Source organism: Hyaena hyaena, unplaced genomic scaffold, assembly GCF_003009895.1.
Source record: "Hyaena hyaena isolate Hyena2069 unplaced genomic scaffold, ASM300989v1 scaffold_735, whole genome shotgun sequence".
Classification (NCBI taxonomy): domain Eukaryota; kingdom Metazoa; phylum Chordata; class Mammalia; order Carnivora; family Hyaenidae; genus Hyaena; species Hyaena hyaena.
The window spans coordinates 97,316-106,444 of NW_024081369.1; positions in this window are offsets into that span (position 1 = coordinate 97,316).

Sequence of the window (9,129 nt, forward strand, 5' to 3'; positions counted from 1 at the left end):
TGATTCCAAGTATTTAGCCTGAGGAGCTGGGAGGATGGGATTTCCATTACTGAGATGAAACACCTCTGGAAGAGCAGAGCTGGGGACATATTAGGTTTGAGATATTTATTAGCTATCCAGATAGACAGTCAAGCAGATATTGGAATGTATGAGTTTGGAGTTCAAGGTAGAAGTTCAGAGTACAGACACAAATTTGGAATCATTAGTATACAGATTTTTTTCTTTTTTTAAAAAGAGACTGAATGAGGTCACACAGAGAGCAAGTGTAGATGGATAGAGAAGAGGTGCAAGTCCTTTGCATTGTAATTCTCCAATATTAACAGATCATGGAGATATAAGCAAATAACTACCAGAGGCTGGGAAGGAACTGCCAGAAAGTCAGAAGGAAAACCTAAAATGTGTGAAGACCTGAAAGCCAAATGAAGAAAGAGTTTCAGGGAGGAGTGAGTGATCAGCTGTACCTAACTGCCAAGGATCCGCCATAGGGTTTAGCAAAGCAGAGAGGTCATTGGTGACAAAGAGCAGTCTGACCTTGGTGGAACAGTAGAGAAGAAACCTCACCAGAGTGAGTTTAAAACAAAATGAGAAGTGAATAATTAGAGAGATAGAGTATTGGACACTTTTGAAAAGGATTTAACTATAAAGGAAAGGGAAGGAATGGGACAGTAGCTAGAGGGAAAAGTGGATCAAGACTTGTTTTTCAGAAGAAATAAGGACATATTGGTATATTGAGGAGGAAAATCCAGTAGAGAAAAGAAAAGTTGGTGAAACAGGAGAGGGAGAAAATAACCCACTCACACTTATAAGTAAAGTATAAAGGGATAGGATGTAGTACATAAGGGTACGGTTTAGCCTTGGATGAAAACCAGCCTGGGAATTCCATGATAACAGAGGACAAAACAGTAGTAACGGGCACAGATACATGTGAGTAGGTACATGTGATGGTGGGAGTTTGTGCAAGTTTTCTTCTGAATGTTTCTATTTTCTCATTGAAACAGGAGATCCACCATCAGCTGAAAGTGAAAATAAAGAAAGCTTTATTGAAGGCTTAAGAAGAGAAAGGAAGCATGCAACAGTGTTCAAGAGAGCAGGAGAGGAAATTGAGTAGGAAAGTAGGGCATGATTGCCAGGCCATGCTACAAGCCAGCTGTGCTCAGCTAAATGGGTACATAAGATGAATAGGTAGAGAATCTAATTTAATTATGGCTGGAGTTTTGCCAAGAGAATAGGCCGAAGCAAGAGAGAAACAAAGGGATTGAGAGTATATCCAAGGGAGCAATTCTAATAATTAACTTTAGAATTGAAGCCAGGCAAAGGGACCGAAGACCATAAGGAGGTTTCGGACAGTGAAAAAGATGGTAGGAGCAAAGGACTGTAGATCCTGACCCAGGGGTTGAAGAACTGTTGGAGAAAATGACCAGAAAAAGGAGAGAGATGCTTGAAACTGAGATCATGAAGACCTTCTTGAGTGGTGATGATAATGTCTGGGGTGTGACCAGCAGTATGAATGGCTCAGTTGGGGAGGTGGACAAGATCGCTGGAGAAAAGGAGGTCAAGAAATTGATGGCACTGGAAAGTATCTTTGTCAGTGTCTTTCAGATGAGATCGGGCACGTTCAGGGTGGTATGGCCATAGACTGTCAGTGTCTTTCAAACAAAAGCATTATCACCTGGAAGGAGGAAGTTGAAAATATGTTAGGGCATTTTTAAAAATATTTTTTTTAATTTTAGAATAATTTTAGACTTACATAAAAATTAGGAAGGTAGTACCAAGTTTTCATATACCCCCCACCCTATTTCTCTTATTATTAGCATCTTACATTAGTATGGTATGTTTGTCACAATTAATGAGCTAATATTGTCAATTATTAACTAAATCCACAGTGTATTGATGTATTGACATTTGCTTAGTTTTGACCTAGCATTTTATTTTCTACTCCAGGATCTCATCCAAAATGCTATATTACATTTAGTTGTTGTATCTCCTTAGGCTTCTCTTGGGTGGGACAGTTTCTCAGGCTTTTCTAATTTTTGCTAACTTTGTGTTTTTAGGAATACCAACATTGGATGTTTTGTAGGATATACCTAATGTTTTTCATCATGATTAGATTGAGATTATGAGTTTTAGAAAGACCCACTTTACAGAGGTAGCATGCAATCTGCCTCCATTGTATCACGTGTACATGCTATCAACATGGCTGATAACAGTTGATGTTGACCTTGATCATCTGACTAAGTAGTGTTTGTCATGTTTCTTTACTACAACTTGATTCTTTTCTTTCCCTTTCCATGTTCCAGCCTTGGGAAGGAAGTCATTGCGTACAGCCCACAATTCGGGAATGAGGAGTTATACGGGAGTGCAGAGTAGCTACATAAATCATTTGGAAATCTTCTGCATAGTGGATATGTATTTTTCCTTCATTTGTTTATTTATTCAATTATTTATTTATATCAGCATGAGCTCGTGGATATTTATTTTATACTTGGTTTTGTAATCCAATACTAGTTTGCTTATTGTATTACTCAAATTGTCCCAGCCTTAGGAGCTCTTTCTTTTGACTTCTGTGCTCCTTTGACATACCCCCATCATTGTGGACGTTTTTTGTTTATTTTTAGTGCTTACTTTCGAGTCCTTCCATATGCTCCAGGTTCATTGTATATTTCCTGTTCCAGATTACAGTACCCATTTCTCCAAGGAGCTCTGGCTTCTTTTATTGGAGAATGGTATTAGAAACCAAGATTTGAGTGTTAGATTTGCTCATTATTGTGCAGTGTTGTTGCTTCTAGGGTGTCTCAGTTGACAAAGCAAGAAAATATATGTGCATATATACATACACACAGGTACATGATCACAAATATACATATATATGCTCACACACATATATGTGTATATGTTTATTTATGTGTCTATATATGTACACATACATATATATGTATAAATACACTTATGTATATAACTATATACACACATACATGTGTACACATACACATATGTATAAACTTATATATATCCATATGTGTACACATATAGATATATGTATACATATACTTACGTGTATATATATAGATATACCTGTATATATATAGATATACCCATATATATATAGATAGATGTATACATATACTTATGTATATATATATAGATATACCTGTATGTGTATATATCCATATGTATATATACACACATATACAAATAGACATATCTATACACACATGCAAACATATACCCACATCTGTAAATATTTCTATATGTAACAGTTTCTATCATATCTATATTATGCTAAGCATGAATTCATACTGATGTTTCTAACTCTAATTCAGTATCACATGGATTATTCTACCTCCTCCACTTGGTTATCTGTGACCTTCTCTGTTGGAGCATTTTCAAACCTGAAGGTATTACTGGCAATTAAAGGGTAGGATTCAGAGAAGTCAAATACTTTGCAACCCAAGAGATAGTTTCATAGTAGTGAAGAATTCCCTTCCCCTAAATAACATTATTGCCCCCATTGGGAACACTGATTTATGTGGACATCACATCCCCAAGAATTCCAATAGGAATAATACTGTATAGAGTGACAATGAGTGACAAAAACTTCAAGAAATGAAGGGAGTGTCCTGTAAGTGGGTGAATGACTGCTTCAAGGATATGAAGTGAGAGTATATGAGTGAGGGACCTTACTGATAAGCTTATTAGTTTGATTTTATTAGTGGCCCCAATTTTCCAGACCTCCCTGTATTCATGTCCTTTCAAATGTGGCCTTGCAGTGTTTCTTGTGAGGTATGGAATCTACTCCTCCACTTATTGAATCTTAGCTGGTCTTATGAATTGCTTTGGCCAATGAATGGAATGCAGTGAAAGAGATGATGTACCAGTTCCGAGCCTGAATCTCAAGAGTTTTTGGGTGTTTTGCCAGTCTTCCTATGCCTCTGCCATTACCAAGAGAACATGGCCCAGTTAATTTTCCAGAGGATGAAATACAAAAGTCTCAGAACAAAGTCATGCAGCCAAAACCATCCTAGATCAGCCAACAGCAGCTGACCCCCAGGTATAGGATGAGCCCAGTCAAAACTAGAGGAAACTATTCAGCTGAATGGGGCTGTATCTTGGATGGCTTCCAATGTTTCTGGTATGTATGCCCTGGTGAAAACTTTCTTTTGACTGTGGGCTGGACCTAGTGATGTATTTTTAATAAACAGAATACAGCAATGTGATGAAATGTCACTTCCAAGATTAGGTTACAAAAGACCAATTTCTGTCTTGCTCATTCTTTTGCTTCTCTCCTGTAACCATTGCTCTGGGGGAAGCAAACTGTTGTGTTTTGTGAGGAGCTCTATGGAGAAGTCCACATAGTAAGGAACTGATGTGTCCAGCAAGAATCTGAGGCCAACACTCACATGAGTAAGTTTGGATGTGGATCAACCCCCAGTCAAGCCTTGAAACAAATGCAATCCTGGCCAACACATTTATTGCATTCTGAGCCAGACCCAGAGCCAGAGGACCCAGCTAAGCAGCACAAGATTCCTGACTCAGCAAAACTGAGTCATTAAAGTAAATGCATATTACTTTAAGCTGCTACATTTTGGGATAATTTGTTAGTGCAAAAATAAATAATAATACATCAGCCTAAACCTGCAATCTGACGATCTGATAACTAAGTAAATCTCTATTTTGGAGATAGCTTGTTAGGAAGCATTGTCATGGCAATAGACAACTGACATAATGTGAACTTCACACCTGGGTGTTTTTAGGGAGCAGGGAAAGGGGATGGATTAGAAAGAGCAGTAAGGAGAATGGCAGATATTGTTCTCACTTTTCTCACTTCCAGGCCCAAGGCTATAGAGAGGGTATCAAATTTGTTGATTTCTGTATATAGATTTGGCAATTTTATTGTTTAAAAGCTTCATCTTGCATATAGAAATGGTCCTTTTTAGATCACAAAATCTTGTAAATCAATTGCTTAAGCTATTTTATGACAGACCAGAGAAGGATAAATTTTCTTTTCAGAGCTGAGATGCAGTTCTATTGTATCAGAATGTCTATGTGCAGGGGCGCTGGGTAGCTCAGTCGGTTAAGGGTACGACTTCAGCTCAGGTCATGATCTCACAGTTTGTGGATTTGAGCTCTGCATCCAGCTCTGTGCTGACAGCCAGCTCAGAGCCTGGACCCTGTTTAGAATTCTGTATCTCCCTCTCTCTCTGACCCTCCCCTGCTCACGCTCTCTCTCTCTCTCTCTCTCAGAAATAAATAAAACATTAAAAAAAAAGAATGTCTATGTGCAATATTCAAGGGTGTTTTTTTTTTTTTGGTTTATTGTAAAAGAAGATCAAAAGCATATTGAACAGTTTTGTAATAGATGTATCTGCATTTTTTTAATGTTTATTTATTTTTGAGAGAGAGCTAGAGCATGAGAGGGGGAGGGGCAGTGAGAGGGAGAGACAGAATTTGAATCAGGCTCCAGGCTCCAAGCTGTCAGCACAGAGCCCAACACAGGGCTCAAACTCACAAACTGGGAGATCCTGAACTGAGCTGAAGTCAGATACTTAACTGATTGAGTCACCCAGGAGCCCCTACATTTGAATATGCTTTTAAAAATATCACTGAGATAATTATACGTAGATAGAAACAAATGGAAATAATCTATATATACAGAACAGTTAAGGAAAGCCTGAAATAGATCAGGTAGCTAGACTAAATTAGAAGACAGGTAGGTATGTAGGTAGATAGGTAAATAGGTGATAGATCGATAGATGACAGGTAAGTAGATAGATGATCAATGATAGATAAGACAGATAGAGATTCTCTCCATCCACAAATACACATACATTAAAACAGTAAAGTTATCCCAAGTGTAGAAGATGCTATCCTGATTCCCTTTACTTGGGTAGTGTCCCCATCCCCCAGCTGCAGAGCGTTTGCTGCTAAAGAGCTTTAGCCTGCGCACTTCTTTGGAAACTGCTCTCTGCAGTAAAGAAGTTGTCTCACTAAGGAGATGACACTTGGAGTGACCAGCAAGGATCCAAAATGTCCACCCCTTGCCTCAAGGTGGGGTCAACTCTGAGGTTTAAATCTTTGATCTGGGACTCTCTGTGTGATCAAGCCAAGGCTAATCTCCAAAGAAGACAGTATGTTTGCTTACCTCTTCCTTCTACCTCACCAGCGTCTCTGACTCCTCTTCTCCTGAGGAGATAAATAAATCACATGCATTGGAATTCCCATCTCAGGGTCTGCTTCCAGGGAAAATGACCATAAGTTTTATACAAATTTTCTTATATTTTTCACCAATTTAACTTGTAATTCTACTTGAATATTGGCATCCTCCAGTCAGTGTGTGTAGGTGTACATGTATCACCCATGGGTGGCTTTGCACAGGAAGAAAACACTTGACACCCTGGTCCTGAGGCATGATGGCTGGTTACACCGTCAGTCTGCACTGACTCTCAGTCCCAAATGCTATCTTCCATTTGGTCTTTCCATAGAGTGAAAGAGCTCAGTCAGCAGGAAAACAGAGATTCCTCAATTCATCTTGCAATATGGCTCTGCTACACTTGGAAGTTTCTCTGGAGCATCATGAGAGAGAAATGCCTGGAGTCTGAGGTTGGTGCTCAGGGTACCAAGAGACAATTCACATATTATTTATTGTGACATTTGCCTCTGCATCCTACATCTTTCTGAGACAGTACATTCTTAAGATCAGAAACATCAGCCTGAAAGGCACTGGCAGGGAGAGGTTTCTTAAAGGCACAATGTTCCTTTTATGTACATTTCCTTCCTTTCTGGTCCTTAGATAATTAACTGGGTGATAGAGGAGATAATGTGGACTCAGGGTTGATTGAAGCCTCTAGTACATTGTACTCACTTCTTGTATAAAGTAACATGAATTATAAATGCCAGCATCAAGGTACTTTCTAGAGGGTGTAAATCTTTTGATTACTTCCACCACAAGGGGCTTGAGGGACAAAAGGAGTTTGTTTCCATTCAGAAAGGAAGAGAGAAGGAAATCTTGAATATTTTTTAAATGTCATATTGTTGAGCTGCTGTGCGGCTCAGTGGGTTAAGTGTCTGACTCGTGGTTTCAGCTCAGGACATGATCTCACAGTTCATGGGGTCTTGTCCCACATCAGGCTCTGCACTGACTGTGTGGAGCCTGGTTGGGATTCTTTCTCTTTCTCTCTCTCTGTCCCTCCCCTGCTTGCACACACTCTCTCTCTTCCTCAAAATAAATAAAGAAACTTAAAATATTTTTAATAAATAAAATGTCATATTATGAGGGTGTATAGTCACACACATATGCCAATAGGGTTAACCAGCTGTTTTATAAATTTAAGAATCCAGGGCCATCTCCAATGGTAAACAGTGTAGATATGATAATGGGAGCAAAGTTCCTATTAAAAAAGACAAAAAATAGTCTGAATCTGAGAAAGTTTAGAGTAAGGTTGAAGCTGACAAAATTCACAAAGGGAATTGAAAACACATTGCTGACTGACTAGATATCAAGCATTAGGTCTCCTCTTCTAAGTAAGCTCACATAATTCTAATTACAACCCATGAAATAGGTATCCACTCAATCCCTATTTTACAGATGAGGGACAGAGTCTTAGAGAGATTCATATAATATTTCCGAGGTCATAAAATTTGTGAGTGGCAAAGTGTAACTCTTAATATCCTTACTGTTACTAAGTGATGCTAGATGTGATTGAACAAGTCAAGTGGCAAAGGGCTGGGTGAGACTTAGGAAGGTTTGCTATGTGGAATGTGCCAAGAAGGGATAGCATTTGTACTGGACCCTGCAGCTAAATGAAGACCATGAGAGCTTATAGCAGTTAAAAGCAGTCTAGTGCTGGGGCACCTGGGTGGCTCAGTCGGTTAAGCTGAGGTCATGATCTCGCGGTTCATGGGTTTGAGCCCCGTGCCGGGCTCTGTGCTGACTGCCAGCTCAGAGCCTGGAGCCTGTTTCAGATTCTGTGTCTCCTCTCTCTCTGACCCTCCCCTGTTCATGCTGTCTGTCTCTCTCTCTCAGGAAAAAAAAAAGCAGTCTAGTGCTGTGAAGAACAATAAACCTGTGTCTACTTTGATGTGTGATCTTACACAAATTAATGGACTCCAAGACTTGGTATTTTCATCCCTTGAGTAGGATAAATAAAACCTTACTTATTAGGGTCATGATAAGGATTAAAAATGATGTATGTGCAGGGTCTGATACATAGTATATATAGTAAATGATAACCAATCAACTAATTTGTCTGATTATTTGCTTACTTCATGAACAACATAGCCCTGGGTCCTGTAGATTAAAAACTAAGCAATGTAAATGACTAACCACTCAAGACAGTTCAACTGCAATCCCATTGAGGGGATGCATATTACAAGGGCAGTGGGGGAGCTTGTGAAAGGAAACCTTGGGTTACATTCTAGATCTCCTCAGAGAATAAGAAAATGCCATTTCCAATGTTACGTTTCCCTCTATTCCCATATACACTCTATTTCAGTCATTATGAGCAATGGTGAGTTCTTTGCAATCCTACTGCTTCTCTGACTCTATGGCCTGTTTCCCTAATGTTTCTGGGTTTGTCTGGATATCAAATCCTTCCAGCTTAGCCTAGATATTATTTCTCTGAGAATCCTTCCTTGATTCACTAGATGCCTTTCCTATCTTATGCAATAGCACTTTCTATCTCCCTTATCAGAGCACTTATATCCCTGTATTGTAACTGCTCACTTACTCACTTGACTGGGATATAACTGGGTTCCATATGGCCCAATTTATGAGCAGTACTACTTAAAGAAAACAGTTGAGAGCCACTCAAAATGTTACTCTCTTTCAAAAATACCAGGGGTACCAGTGGGTACATTTAAATTAAAACATTTTTAAAATATTTTATTTAGCTAGATCTCGTATTTTCAGTATCTTTTTCATGCCTGAGAGATGCTGAAAAAAAAAAAACACAAAACTAGGAACAACAAAAGCTATTTCTTTGCTTCATTTCTCTCTTCTTTCCCCAAAACGCTCCCAAAAACTCTTACCCAAACCTAGCCTGGCTGACTTTTCTTCCCTCTCTCTTCATTTACAACACTGATCCTTATTATGATGATCAAACTAGTATGTCTACATTATTTGGACTTCTTTTC